The 15706-nt window shown below is 42.8% G+C and overlaps 1 protein-coding gene across 11 annotated transcripts in view; it reads left to right on the plus strand.

Annotated features, from left to right (window-relative positions):
• The window catches only part of LOC122553704 (alpha-(1,6)-fucosyltransferase), a 759328-nt gene that overhangs the window by 49119 nt on the left and 694503 nt on the right, over positions 1-15706 (plus strand). For all 11 annotated transcript variants that reach the window (XM_087989965.1, XM_043697917.2, XM_043697905.2 and 8 more), the window contains exon 2: positions 6974-7080. The gene's annotated coding sequence lies outside the window, so the exon portion shown is untranslated. The remainder of the gene's footprint in view (positions 1-6973; positions 7081-15706) is intronic.

Below are 15706 nucleotides of genomic sequence, written 5' to 3' on the forward strand. Positions count from 1 at the left end.
TTGAGTTAAAAATAATTGCCAGTGTTGTTTCTTTCTTTACTAAATCTGAATGGAGGATTGATTGATTTGATTTGATGTGGTTTATTGTCACGTGTATTTTGTTACAAAATAGTGAAAAATGCTGTATAGTGTGGGGTCTCTCAACGTGCAGTGTAAATACAAGGCAGCTTGTTCATGGAATATATAGAATATATAGAAGAGAAACAGATGATTTTAGCCCATTTGAATTGTGTTTATAAACAACCTCATATGAGCATTGCCTTCTATCCATTCTGTACCTATGCTGTTATCTAGTTCTTCCTTAAACACCACTGGTTGCTTCAGCACGATCCACCTCTGATTAAATTTATTCAGTGACCCTGCCTCCTGAAGCAAAGTTTCAAAATTGCACAGCCCTCTGAAGAAAGAGATTTCCTCTTCATCTCTGGCTTATAAAAATAAGCCCATGTACAGTCAGAGTTATACAGCACAGAAACAGACCCTTTGGTTCAACTCCGTCCATGCTGACCAGACATCCCAATCTGACCTAGTCTCATTTGCCAGCACTTGGCCCATACCCCTCTAAACGCTTCCTATTCATGTACCCATACAGATGCCTTTTAAATGTTGTAATTGTACCAGCACCACCATTTCCTCTGGCAGCTTGTTCCATACATGCACCACCTTCAGGGTCAAAAGGTTAAGCCCCCACACGCACACACCGCCCCCCACCTGGGTCCTTTTCTATCTATGCCCTCTAGTTTTGGACTCCACTACCTGAGGCAAAAACACCTTGGCTGTTCACCCTAACCATGACCCTCAATTTAATAAACCTCTCATGTCACTCTTCAGCCTCTGGTGCTCTGGGGGAAGTAGCCCAAGTGTACTCAGCTTCGCCCTCCAGCTCAAACCCTCCAATCCTGGCAACATCTTTGTAAATCTTATCCACAAGTTCAAGTTGAACAACATTCTTCCTATAGAAGAGAGACCAGAATTGTATGTAGCGTTCTAGAAGTGGCCTATACAGCTGCAACATAACATCCCAACTCCTATACTCCGTGCACTGGACAATGAAGGCAAGCATACTAAACACTTCCTTCACTACCTTGTATATCTGTGTCTCCACTTTTGCGGAACTATGTACCTGCACCTCAAAGTCTCTTTATTTGGCAACACTCCCCAGAGCCCTATTGTTAACTGTATAAGTTCTGTCCTGGTTTGCCTTACTAAAATGCAGCACTTCACCTTTATCTAAATTCAGCTCCATCTGCCACTCTTCGGCCCATTGGCCCGTCTGGTCAAGTTCCCGTTGTTCTCTAAGATGATAGTCTTCACTGTCCACTCCTCCATCTGATTTGGTGTCATCTGCAAACTTAGTAAACATGCCTCCTATTAGATTAGATTAGATTGGATTGATTACAGTTGGAAACAGGCCCTTCGGCCCAACAAGTCCACACCGACCCGCCGAAGTGTAACCCACCCAGACCCATTCCCCTACATGTACCCCTTCACCTAACACTACGGGCAATTTAGCATGGCCAATTCACCTGACCTGCACATTTTTGGATTGTGGGAGGAAACCGGAGCACCCGGAGAAAACCCATGCAGACACGGATATTCACACTCAAATCATTTACAGAAATGATGAAAAGCAGTAGATGCAACACCAATCCTTGCAGCACACTGCTGGTGACAGGCTTCAGTCTGAAAAGCAATCCTCTTCCATCACCCTCTGTCTCCTGCCTTCAAGCCAATTTTGTGCTGAATTGGCTAGCTCCCCCTGGATCCCACATGATATAACCTTACCAACCAATCTATCATGTGGAACCTTGTTGAACACTTTGCTGAAGTCCGGATAGACAATGTCTACCACTCTGCCATCATAATCTTTGTTGTCACTTGTTGAAAAAAACTCAATTAAGTTAGTGAGACACTATATTTCTTTCACACAACACCATGCTGACTCTCCCTAATCAGTCCTTGCCTTTCTAAATGCATGTAAATCCTGTCCCTCAGAATCCACTCCAACAAGTTAGCCATCACTGACGTAAGGCTTACTGGTCTGTAGCTCCCTGGCTCTTCCTTACAGCCTTTCTTAAATAAAGTCACCATGTTAGCCAACCTCCAGTCTTCCAGAACCTCTCCCATGCTGTCAATGATACAAATATCTCAGCGAGGAGCCCAGCAATCTTCTCCCTGGCCTCGCACATAATTCTTGGAAACACCTGATCAGGTCCTGGAGATTTGTCTTCCCATTTATGCACTTTAAGACCTCCAGCATCATCTCTTCTGTAATATGAATCCTTTCGAAGACATTATTATTTATTACTCCAAGTTCCCTAGCTTTCATGTCCTTCTCCACAGTAAATACCTATGAGGTAGATGGCTTTATAGCTGATGGAGCAAGTAGGGCAAAGAATCTTTTGGGAAATCACTGATTCCCATTGCTTTGGTTTCCTAATTATCTGTTCCCATATTCACTCAAACAGCTCAAAGACCACTGAAACATAAATATGTCCAGCAAATAGAGCTTGGCAGCACAGAGGATGATAACTTGGCTCAGCATGTTTGCGCCAGCTCTTGGAAAGATGAAAGATCTTGTTCTTTTATTGAATTATAATGAGGGTTGGCAAGTCCATAGTTTCTTGTTGTTTTCTCTATTATGTTACCACCAAGTTTTGTGGGAGGTGCATGATGGTGAATTGGCTGTCAATGTTTTAAACCCCTTGTTCAGTTGCAATAAAAAAGTCAATCTTCTCAGCACAAAGTTATGTCACACTCATGTGTAAAATGTAGTTTACTAGTTCAAAATGAAGGTGCAGATTATATGGTTTTCTCAAGTAAAAGATTGAGGAATTTTATTTCCTGCTAACCTTGAGAAAGATTTTGAAACACTACATCACATATGCACACAAACGCAGATGTAAAGTTTAACCAGGAGATGGTGCCTAATGCAGATGAGAAGGCAAAAGAATAAGCAGTTTAAATGTCTTTAGATTAATGAATATATTCCATTTTAACCTGAGAGCATGGCTGTTCCCACCGCAGTGATTGAAATCTATGAATTTCCTTGAATGACTGGTTGCTTCTCTGATTTGCTTTACACTGGCTATTGTCAGCCAAGAGGCTGAAAGTCAATAGTGAGAGAGTGTACCAGTTCTGCTGTCATAAACCCAGCTTTTCCCCAGTCTTTGTTCTGATGTGTCCAAAAGCATTTGCCTGAAATATAGTTGAATTGTATATCCCCTGTGTCTGGCATTCTTTTTGCAAGCTGGATTACTTACAGGTGGCTTTCATATTCATGACATGAAACATATCCAGAAAAGTATAAATCAAACAGGAGAGACCAATCTGAGTAACTGGTTTCAGTCACTGTGAAGAAATGTTAATTTCATTTCAACCCAAGTCTTTCTGATTGATCACCTGACCATCAGTTGAGTCAGTTCATGAAACCAATGTGGCCATCTTAAGTCAGTACTTATTTGTTCTTTTTAAAACCATTTTACACCATGTAAAGTGTGGGTATTAAAAAAAAAGCATATTTAAGCCCTACCTTATTGATGGTAATGCCTCAGCAAATCAGCCAACCAATCGGCACGCTTTACACCTGTACTGTAAATTGTTGTGATCGTTTGAAACTTGGCATTCTTGCATGAGTCCTGATGATTGCAAAGGGAAAAAGCTCTCTTTTCAAGAATATGGAAATTTGTAGTTTCCAATTTGCTAATCTTGTCGCACAAGCCTGCGCAAACATTCATGCATGTACCTTGTGGAAGATATTGTTGAATCAGCATCCAACTTTTTTGGACAATAGTTTCTCTTGTTTTGACTGCTTGCTTTGCTCATTCCATTTAAATTGTTGTCCTCTGGTTACTGATCTTCTACCTGTTTTCTGCCCCATTTTTCGAACAGCAACAACACAGCTAGTGAAAACTCGATTGGAGTTTGGGTTGAGCAGAACTGATTGCACTTTGGCTGACCCTGTTCAGCACAACCAGTGGATACTGTGACAGTTTGCAAAAGAAATTTGCAAAAGGATAGAGATGGGTTGAGTGAGTGATGTGGACTTAAATGTAGGAATGTGAAACCATGCACTAAAGGGAAAAATTAAAAAAAAACCAGGCTATTTCTTAAATGGAGAGAGTCTCCAAAAAATAGCAGTACAGTGGATTTGCGTGTTTGTGTGTGTGAAACGCATGTGAAGCAAGTAATTAAGGCAACTGGAGTTTTAGCTTTTCTTGTTAGGGGATTGGAGTTTAAAAATTGGGGAAGTCTTGATACTACTGTGCAGGATGTTGATGGTGTCATACCTGGAGTACTGCGAATAGTTTCGGCTCCTGTAATGAAGAAAGGATTTACTTACACTGAATGTAGTCTAAAAAAAAGGTTCACTAAGCTTCTTAAAATGAAGGTTTTGATTTCTAAAGTGTGGCTAAGCAGGATAGAACATCTATTCAGTAGTGTTTGGAAGAGAGAGTTGATCTTATTTAAACATGTAAGATGCTGAGGGGATTGACAGGGTTGATGTTGAGATGACGTTTCCATGAGTGGGCTGGATCTCCAACTTAAGTGACTTTGTTACAGAATAAGGAGACGTGAAGAAATGTCTCCTCCCAGAAACTAGTGAATCTGTGTCGAAATCTGTACCCAAGTGAGTTGTGGAAGCTGGATCACTGAAAGTATTTAAAGAGGAGGCAAGAAAGGTTTTGAAGTAAGAGGGAGTTGAAGCCTGTAGGATCAGGTCAGCCATGATCTTGAATAGCAGGCCAGGCTTGAGGGATGGAATAGCTTACTCCTCCTATTTCGCAGCTTGTGTTCTAACTGCGTAGTATTTTTTCGAAAGGCAAGTTGTGCTCAGCAAAGTTGGGAATGTTCTTGAGCATGTGGTTGATTTATAGAGGTAAAGGAACGTACCATATGTAATATGTATACATACATAGATGTAATGGCTCATTTATAAGTAGTGCCCTTAACATATCACCTTGTCATGAAAGCTTGTTTCAACCTGAGACCTTGACTCTGTTTTCCTCTCATCAGATGCTATTAGCTAGTCTGTGGAGAGAGAAACAAAGTTAACATTTTGAATCCGCTGGCTTTTTTTTAAAAGATGGAATCCATCCGAGGAGTCATTGCACTCAAGCATTCACTTTATAAAGATGACTTTAGTCATTGTCACGGTCATTGGATACATTAAAATGCTTTACAGCCAATGACATTTTTTCTGAAGTATAAATACTTTGGTAAACCGGTAATGTGACAGCTAATTTGTGCTCCAAAAGCTCCTTCTAAATGCAATGAGATAATGAGCAGATAATCTCCTTTTTATGATGCTGAAGGATAAGTATTGACAATGTCGTCATCAGTAATTCAGCTGCATTCCCTCATGATATTCCCAGAAGACAAGTGTGGCCTTGGTTTAATGCATCACCTGAAAGGCAGAACCTCTGACAGTCCTGTCTAAGACTCAGCAGGAGCAGATAATTGAGCCCATTGAGTCTGCAACACCATTCAATATGATCATGATTGATTTGATGATCCTTAACTCCATTCTCTTGCCTTTTCCTTGTCATCCCTAATTCCCTTACTGATGAAAAATCTTCCTGAGTTTTGAATATGCTTAGTGACCCAGCCTCTATATTACTCTGTGGTGAAGAATTTCATACATTTACCACCTTCTGAGGGAAGAAACTCCTCTCATCTGCGTCTTTCAATGGGAGACCTGTTGTTCAGAAATTATGTCCCTTGGTTCTAGACTGTCCCTCGAGAAAGTAAACCCCTTTATTTCCAGGTAAAAACAATGACTGCAGATGCTAGAAACCAGATTCTGGATTAGTGGTGCTGGAAGAGCACAGCAATTCAGGCAACATCTGAGGAGCGGTAAAATCGACATTTCGGGCAAAAGCCCTTTACTGCTCCTCAGATGCTGCCTGAACTGCTGTGCTCGTCCAGCACCACTAATCCAGAATGCCTTTGTTTCTACCCTGTCTTGTTCTCTAAGATTCTTGTGTATTGAAACAAGGTTGTTTCTCATCTATATTCCAACAAGTACAGGCCTGATCTGCACAACTTCTCCTCATACAGTCGCTCCAAACCTGGGATCTGAAACCTGGGACTACCTCTAATGCCAGAATGCCTTTGCTGAGATGAAGGGCCCAGAGCTGTTCACTGTATTCCAGCTGTGGCCTGACTAATGCCTTATATAGTTTTAGCAAGATTTCCCCGCACTATTTTTATGTTCAATTCCATTTGAAATAAAGGCCAACATTCCATCTCCATTTCCTCTTGCCCTCTAAACTTGGAGTTGTAGCTTTTTGTGCGTCATGGGGAAGGACTACCAAATCCCCCTGTTTTATAGCTTTCTGCAGTCCTTCTCCATCTAAATAATGTTTAGCTCCTTTATTCTTCCTGCCAAAATGCATAACGTTATGTTTTGCCACATTATAATCCATCTGTCAAGTTTTTGTCCTCTTGCTTAACCTGTCTATATCCCTCTGTAGACTGTGTCTCTGCCTTATCCCTTGCCTTCCCACCTATTTCTGTGTCATTAGAGGCTAGCATGCTGCCAAATCAGCTATGGCTGATGATTCTGATGCTGTGAATGAAAGATTGAAGTGGACACTTGGGTCAGATGCAGTTGAACACAGTAGGTCCCCAAGGTGACTTAGTTTGGGTGGGGAAGTCACAGTGAAATAAATACAAACTCAATGGGAGGTTGCTGAAAGGAGTTGAACTAAGCCCTGGTAGGGTTGCTTAAATGTATTCCTGGAACTCTGATCATATGACTTACTCCAACACTCAGTTGGCCAGCACATTTTCCACAGCAGGCAGGAAAGCAGAAGGACTCCACCAACTGATAATGCTGGACTGTCAACCAAACAGTTATTTCCACCCTCTTTTTTTTTTAAAAAGCTCTTGTAAACAGACATGTTCAAAGAAAGCAGCATTTAATTGTTTTTTTAACATGTGTCTCTGTTTGTTTCTCGTTTATTCCCAGGGTTACTAACGACTGTGTCCTGGCGATAGATTTTCAAACCCTGAAGACACTGGGTCAATCCTTGAGGCATTGCAACTTTAAGCGAGTCGCATCATTATTCTGTGAAGGTATGAGTACAGGTTACTAACATCATCATCATTTTTATCTTAGGAATGAAGGCAATGGTCTAAGAGCCCAGATGTGGTGATAAATTGTACAACACACGTGAGGCTGTACTTGGAGTTATGGGAATTCCCTTGTTGAGTATCTTAAGCTGTAAAGTATCTGTGATAATCGACCTTGAAATGATCATGAGCTGTTGAGAAATGGGGGCTATTTCTCTTCACGCAGAGAAGGTAAACATGAGATTGAAGAGACAAGTCAGGAGTGTTTAAAGGACTTAGATGAAAGTACGGTTTACTCTGGTTATGGAATACCTGGCAAGCACCCATCAATTTAAAACAACTCCGAGGTGAAAGGGGATTGTTGAGGTGAAAAATTCTTCAAACTGGATTGCTGGGTATTGAAATTGCTGCAGGCTGTAATTGAAGAAATTTAGTCCATGCTTTGAAGGAAAAAGAAACAAATAGAACATGACAGTGCAGTACAGGCTGGTCCTTCGGTCCTCAATGTTGCGCTGACCTGCGAAACCAGTCTAACCTACACTATTCCATTATGTTTATCCAATGACCAAATATGGAGAAAGCAGAGGATAGAATGGTATCGTGGGGGGTGGGGGGGGGGTTGCTGTCGGGAGCAGTCGCACAGGAGGGAAGGAAGAGGTGAATGATCTTTTGTTTGACTCTGCAAACTTTAAGTCTGGACTTAATGAATCTAGTGTGACCCTAATGGTACAGGTGGAACACCAGATAGTTTCAGGCAAACTGAGCATGGCGGTGATTGGCCTGTGCAGAGCAATCTACTCCGCGAAGGAGAAAGGATGCATTAGTTATTTATTTTCAACTTTCAAATGGTTTAGTTGTTAAATGTCCCAACAGAGTATCCTTTCAATGCATTTCTCTCTCTTTTTAAAGTGATCTCTGAACTGTGGCCTGTGTTTAAATGACAGAATGGCTGTACTGGGCTCTTTCAGTTTTATACATTTGTCCTCTGAGCCAACAACAGCTCCTGATTTCTTCTCAGCTTTGTATCAGATGTGGATAGGTTTTTAAGAGGAGAAACGGACAATGTCTTGTGATTCCAACTTGATTGCAGCTTCAGCATTGATGGCCCTTAGTAATAGCAGGAGTGACAGGTTTGATAGATTTCCTTATTCTTCTCATGGGCTGCCTTAACCGACATGACTTCAGATATTGATGGGAGGGTGTTGACTGCAGTGCTAGATGCACTGACCCGTATTTTAACAGGTATTGACATCCTGTTTCAGTTTATTTTACAAGCATTTTAGCACTTCGTTATGTGTGTATATGTTTGTACTTCTTCTTTCCCAGGCTGTGGTCAGCATTTGTTGTCCACTCTTAATTCATGGTGGTGGTGAGCTGCCACCTTGAATCTGCGTGATGTAGATGCACTCACATTGGGAGGGAATTCCAGGACTTTGATCCCGTGACATCGATTGAACAGTAGTCTACTTGTAAGCTGAGTTGGTTGTGTCCCATGTATCTGCACTTTTGTCCTTCGAGGGAGCAGAGATCATGGGCTTGAAAAGGAATGAAGGAGCCTTTGTGAATTGCAGATGGCTCTGCCTCTGTGCGAGGGAATGGCTGTCGAAGGTGGTGAATGCAACAGGGTAATTTTAACTGACTTGGCAATCATTATCTTGTGTAACACAAACAGGACATGGATGTCATTGTTTTGAAGCATCTCGCAGCTAATTTATGTACAAACAGCACTTCATCAGACACACAATTGTCTGTGCTAAAATCAAACTAATGGTCATAACAGGAGCATATTTTCATTGGCATTTGTTTTCACCTGTCAGGTCACATGCCATGATGTAGTGATGACTTTAGGATCATGCCTCTTTAAAAGTATGCAATGAAACACAACACAACAGCTATACCCTATCCAATTACCAAAACATCCAGATAACCACCTGAGTAGTCAACTGAGGGAGGACTAAACCTTAGATATATCCATTGGGACTCTGGCTATGAAAAGGAAGTATCCAGATGTGACTTAACCCTACAAGCCGTGCAGCTATTAGGTGTAACCATGTTTGGATCACAGCGCACTTGGAGAGAGTGTGTCTTGTGACAAGCCAGCTGATTTTGTTTTTGTATTTGAGCTCCATTTTCTCGGCAGACCTTTGCTCAGGGAAAACGCAATACTGTAGAAACAAAGAGATGAGTTAACTGCCATCATCTTCATCAAAAGCCAGAAGGATCGTAGAGTTTCAGTCTGTAGCCAGTTACAGCATCAACCTTTTAAGATCTTTATATCTGTTTAACTATACTAGAGGGTAAATTGCTTCATCTGTCCCTCAACGCTGTAATCTGTGTGTATGTACTTCGAGAGTATTGGTTTGGGGTGGACAAAGGTCAAAATGGCACAACACCAAGTTATAGTCCAATGGGTTTATTTGCAAGCACTAGCTTTTGGAGCACCACTCCTTCATCAGGTGGTTGTGGAGGTTAAGATCATAAGACACAGAATTTACATAAAGCTCTATGTAAAACTCTGTAAAACTATACAGAGGGTTTGTCGGTCTTACATAGCATAGGTACACAGACAGACTTCACACCGACTGTTTAAAAAGCTGAGCTATCTTGAGAATATCATTTAAAAGAATTTCTGGGATTTGCATATGAAAGAACAAAAACCAGCACATCCCATTATAAAAGATGAAAGTTTTAATCTAAGATTGTTTACTGAATTGCATCTCCATGACACTGGACTCCTTTGGCTATAAATTCTGTGAGCATGATCTTAATCTCCACAACCACCTGATGAAGGAGCAGTGCTCTGAAAGTTAGTGATTCCAAATAAACCTGTTTGACTATTACCTGGTGTGGTGTGATTTTTAAGTGTTTGTATGAAAGGTGGAACTTCCTTTATTCTTAAACCGGGTTTAGTCCAATAAATACTATTCTCTTGTTTTTAAAACTCAAACATATTTGTATGCCTTTTTTTTAAGTCATTGCATGTACAGAGTTAAACACTTTGACAAATGTGTTTCTTTTCACAAAGCTGTTGTGGTAAAATGAGGTATGGGAAAAGGTGGAGGCCATCATTCTCTTCTTCAAATGATAATAAATGCTAAGAACAACAGAATGCCATTCTGTGGCTGTTATTTGTTGAGCAAGAAAACTAAATCCAGGTTGGAATTTCCCTCTTTCCCCTGCCACGTCAGTTAGTTGCAATTTCCTCCCCCCTCTTCCTTCCTGGAAACATGTTTGGGAGCAGCATGATCTTGTACTGACCCTTTGCCAACATTATTCCGAGCTGCTTTCCAAGATGCACAATATTGAAACCTGGGGAAGATTTTCTTTCAGTCCTTCTGGCAGCAGTGTCATGGTAACAATAAGTCAAATCTGTTACTGTTAAATGGGATTCCAGTTTTATTTTCAAACCTGTTGTTTTGGGCGTTGCTTCCTTTCAAGTAGGGCTTCTTAAAGTTTGGTGACAGCAGCAGTATGGTACTTTGTGGAGCATTTCAAGACGTGAGTCGCGGTGCCAAGGTTGGTCTACACCTCACTTGTGAGAAGAACGTGACACAGAACAGGATGGCAACATAACCCTTGTGTCCTATCACTATCAGGCAACCTTTCCAACTCTTGGGGGCAACATCTCTGGAGGTCAATGTCCATATCAAAACCAACAATGGAGCATTAGTCAAACAGTAACTCTGCTCAATGTGGGAATCCCAACATCATCGGGATGCCTATCATGCTGCAACTCTGTGTCCGCAATCATATCAGATGCATTCTGTGCCAGAGATACAGAAGAGAACAGTTGAAATGTCTGGTGAGTTGCACTAGTGTTGCCCAGATCCTAGGCATCACATGGAGAAATAATATCATGAATGAAAAGTGCTACACAGGACTGTCCAGAGGTCCGTACTGGATATTGGGATAGACAGTTGACGCCCTTCCCCCACCTCATCCTAGTTTCTAACCTCCAGCAACACGATCCCCTGACTTGTCCGGACTTGTCCGACCTGCCCAGCTCCTTTTCCACCTATCCACTCCACCCTCTCCTCCCTGACCTATCACCTTCATCTCCTTCCCCACTGACCTATTGTACTCTATGCTACTCTATCCCCACCCCCACCCTCCTCGAGCTTATCTCTCCACGCTTCAGGCTCTCTGCCTTTATTCCTGATGAAGGGCTTTTGCCCGAAACGTCGATTTTGCCTGTCCTCGGATGCTGCCTGAATTGCTGTGCTCTTCCAGCGCCACTGATCCAGAATCTGGTTTCCAGCATCTGCAGTCATTGTTTTTACCTAGTTGACGCTATCTGCATACTCGTTGTATTTCCCGGTTGTACGTAGTGCCTGAGAAGCAGTTGAATAGATGTCAGTAGATGGGGAAAGAAGATGAGGTCAGCAAAAGGAAGCTTGAAGCAATACATCTGAGGAGGAGCTCTCAGAGCAGGCCACCACCTGGGCTGGGGACAAAGACCAGAAATGGCATCTTGCTTGCTGTTCTGCGCAGGAGCAGAGAAACCACGTCTTAGGTTTAAGTAAATATTCAGCTTTGAGGGTTTCATTTCGTCTTTTTTTTTCCCTTCGAGCTGCAGAGTCGTTCTACTGGTGGTGAGAGGATCTAGCTGCAGCTGAATCCAAACCTACTGAATAGGATTTACTGCTATGCTGTAACTTTATTGAGAATGGTTAGTACATTGACAAAATAGTTTGTTACTGCATTGATGGAATGGGTTTTTTTCTTCAGATGCTAAATTGATGAGCCTTTTTGCTGTTAATACACTGATTAACTGACTTACTAGTGTATTCTGCGTTGATGTAGCTTATGACCTCTTAAGGATATTGACCAAATAAGGCTAGTTTCTGGTATGACAATGTGAAGCATCTTATTGATGATCCCAATACGCTTTGTGCAATTGTTGAAGCCTCATTTCTAAAAATAAATTGTGCTGTACAAAGGCTCGGAAAGGATTGCAGTGAGTGGAATATTTTGATCAGCTTCTTCACAGCTGTCTTTCCTCCCTGGTTAATCTGGTTCAAACACTGGGTTAGGTTCCTGAAAATGTCTCTTAAATAATTAAGTGTTTTTTCAAGTGAAGCAGAGTTCTATTATGTAGATTTCCCAACCGAACTTGTTATGTTCAGTCGACTTATTTGCAGGAAGAACAGAAGTGAGTGATGCTGATGAAGAGGAGAGGGCTCTATAAAGTATTGAACACAATCCAACAGTTTGCAAATGGATTTTACTCAGAAAATATATTTGGAAATTATTCTCATGGAAGATCATTGGATATGTAATTGGATGTCAGGAGAATATTACACTTGATATGCAGCACTTGGTCTTGGCTGTGCATCTGGTGCATCGAAGCCTGTTGGAGAGATCTGCAGAAACCCAGCAAATGAGTTTGAATCAGCCACTAATGGTTGGAATCAAATAGTGTCACTGGGGCGTGAATTTAAAACTTTTTTGCTTTTGCTCATGCTCAATCTAATTGCCACGGCTTGCAAGTGGTTCTCTGCAATTTGGCATGACATGGCATTAAATCAAGAAGTTGCCTGAGAGATATGAGAGAAACTGGTGGTCAGTTGCTTCTCATTGTCACTGGCTGTCTCGGCAATAAGATGCAGCAGGTGCTTGATTTTGTCAGTGTTCTTAGTTTAGAAATATATCTCGCTCTGGTCATTCATGTCCCGGTAAACAGAATAGAAGGAAACCGATGAATACGTTTTGAAGTTTGGTTTGATTAGGTTAAAATGAGAAGCTAATTTGAGTAACAACTACTTTCACAGAAATCCAGCATGAGACTGCCTACTGAACTATTTGTCTGACATCATTTGTTACTGAGGCTGGTGGGGATGGAAAGATTTTTGTGTGTGCACAGCTCTTTACACAATGTTATTCATCTGGAAACACTTACAGCCAATGAAAATACTTCCTTGACTGTGGTCATTATTAAATATAAGAAACGCAGCATCTAGTTTCTCCAGAGTAAATTCCAGCAAACAACTATGTTAAAATGACCAAATAAAGGGTGTGTTTTATGGAGTGTACATGTTGCCCAGAATCTGGGGGAGCATCACTACTCTTCTACAAACGCAGCCTGGGATCTTGTGTGTCCCCCTGAAAAAGCAGGTGAAGCCTTGGTTTAATGTGCCATCTGCAGGCTGGCATCTCCACCAGTTCAGCACATTCTTTGTGCTGTGTTCAGATGGGAAGATGTCTTTGTGCTTAAATGTTTCAAGGGGCATTGAATTGGACTTGAGGTGAGAGAATACACCTTACTGAACCAGCACTCCAGCTACTCAGACATTAGAGTTTTCCACTTTCACTGCTCATTCCCTGTTTCAGGCTCCTTTTGGTATAAGCAGCTACCGCGACAGAATGGTCAACCAGTCTGATAGTGTACTTTTCCTCCCTCATTGGAGAACCAGATTGTCTTGTCTCAGACCTCACACGTGGGCAGTAAGTGGATGAAAAATGGTCATCCTTGTTGCAGATGGTGAATGAACAGTATTAAGTCAGAAAACGTGTAAAATATTTCTCACATCACCAAATGGTCCTAACAGCGAACAAGGCCATTTGGCCTCTATGCCTATGCCAATTGTCCGAAAGAGCACCAGACCGGCTACCACTCCATTCTTTTTTAAAATTATTTGTGGGACATGGCCATCACTGACTGGCTCAGTGATTTTTTTTTTATTTCAAAAATATACTTTATTCATAAAATAATTTGATGGCCTGTACAGTTGGACATGCCATACACATGTAAACATTCCATTTCCTTGCATACCGAAACAGAGTAATCATTCCTATGTACAGGTCGGTACGATTACATTTTTAGCTGAGGCGTCAGCTGAGCCCAAATGGCTGCGTGGGCCCCCTGTTCTTCTTTAGGCAGGCAGACATTACACAGGCCAAACGAATGAGAGTGTCGAACTGGCCGAACTTGTTCTCACCCTTAATAATTTCTCCTTTGAATCCTCCCACTTCCTCCAGACCAAAGGGGTAGCCATGGGCACACGTATGGGCCCCAGCTATGCCTGTCTCTTTGTTGGCTACGTAGAGCAGTTGATCTTCCGTAATTACACCGGCACCACTCCCCACCTCTTCCTCCGCTATATTGATGACTGCATTGGCGCCACCTCGTGCTCCCGCAAGGAGGTTGAGCAATTCGTCAACTTCACCAACACATTCCACCCTGACCTTAAATTTACCTGGACCATCTCTGACACCTCCCTCCTCTTCCTGGACCTCTCCATCTCCATTAGTGACGACCGACTTGACACTGACATTTTTTACAAACCCACCGACTCCCACAGCTACCTGGATTACACCTCTTCCCACCCTACCTCTTGCAAAAATGCCATCCCGTATTCCCAATTCCTCCGCTTCTGCGGTATCTGCTCCCAGGAGACCAGTTCCACCAAAAACACACCAGATGGCCTCCTTCTTTAGAGACTGCAATTTCCCTTCCCACGTGGTTAAAGATGCCCTCCAACGCATCTCGTCCACATCCCACCCCTCCAACAGTATCAAGGACAGAACCCCCCCCGGTGCTCACCTTCCACCCTACCAACCTTTGCAAATCATCCGCCGACATTTCCACCACCTCCAAACATACCCCACCACCAGGAATATATTTCCCTCCCCACCCCTTTCCGCCTTCCGCAAAGACCGTTCCCTCTGTGACTACCTGGTCAGGTCCACGCCCCCCCTACAACCCACCCTCCCATCCTGGCACTTTCCCCTGCCACCGCAGGAACCGTAAAACCTGCGCTCACACCTCCTCCCTCACCTCTATCCAAGGCCCTAAAGGAGCCTTCCACATCCATCGAAGTTTTACTTGCACATCCACTAATATCATTTATTGTATCCGTTGCTCCCGATGCGGTCTCCTCTACATTGGGGAGACTGGGCATCTCCTAGCAGAGCGCTTTAGGGAACATCTCTGGGACACCCGCACCAATCAACCACACCGCCCCGTGGCCCAACATTTCAACTCCCCCTCCCACTCTGCCGAGGACATGGAGGTCCTGGGCCTCCTTCACCGCCGCTCCCTCACCACCAGACGTCTGGAGGAAGAACGCCTCATCTTCTGCCTCGGGACACTTCAACCCCAGGGCATCAATGTGGACTTCACCAGTTTCCTCATTTCCCCTTCCGCCCACCTCACCCTAGCTCCAAACTTCTAGCTCAGCACTGTCCCCATGACTTGTCCGGACTTGTCCTACCTGCCTATCTCCTTTTCCGAGATAAAAACAATGACTGCAGATGCTGGAAACCAGATTCTGGATTAGTGGTGCTTGAAGAGCACAGCAGTTCAGATGCTGCCTGAGCTGCTGCGCTCTTCCAGCACCACTAATCCAGTATCTCCTTTTCCACCTATCCACTCCACCCTCTCCTCGCTGACCTATCACTTCATCCCCTCCCCCACTCACCCATTGTATTCTATGTTACTTTCTCCCCACCCCCAACCTCCTCTAGCTTATCTCTCCATGCTTCAAACTCACTGCCTTTATTCCTGATGAAGGGCTTTTGCCCGAAACGTTGATTTCGAAGCTCCTTAGATGCTGCTTAAACTGCTATGCTCTTCCAGCACCACTAATCCAGAATCTGGTTTCCAGCATCTGCAGTCATTTTTTTTACC

The sequence above is a fragment of the Chiloscyllium plagiosum genome, unplaced genomic scaffold (genome assembly GCF_037043375.1).
Source record: "Chiloscyllium plagiosum isolate Xiang-an unplaced genomic scaffold, Cpla_swu_hap1 HiC_scaffold_8, whole genome shotgun sequence".
Classification (NCBI taxonomy): domain Eukaryota; kingdom Metazoa; phylum Chordata; class Chondrichthyes; order Orectolobiformes; family Hemiscylliidae; genus Chiloscyllium; species Chiloscyllium plagiosum.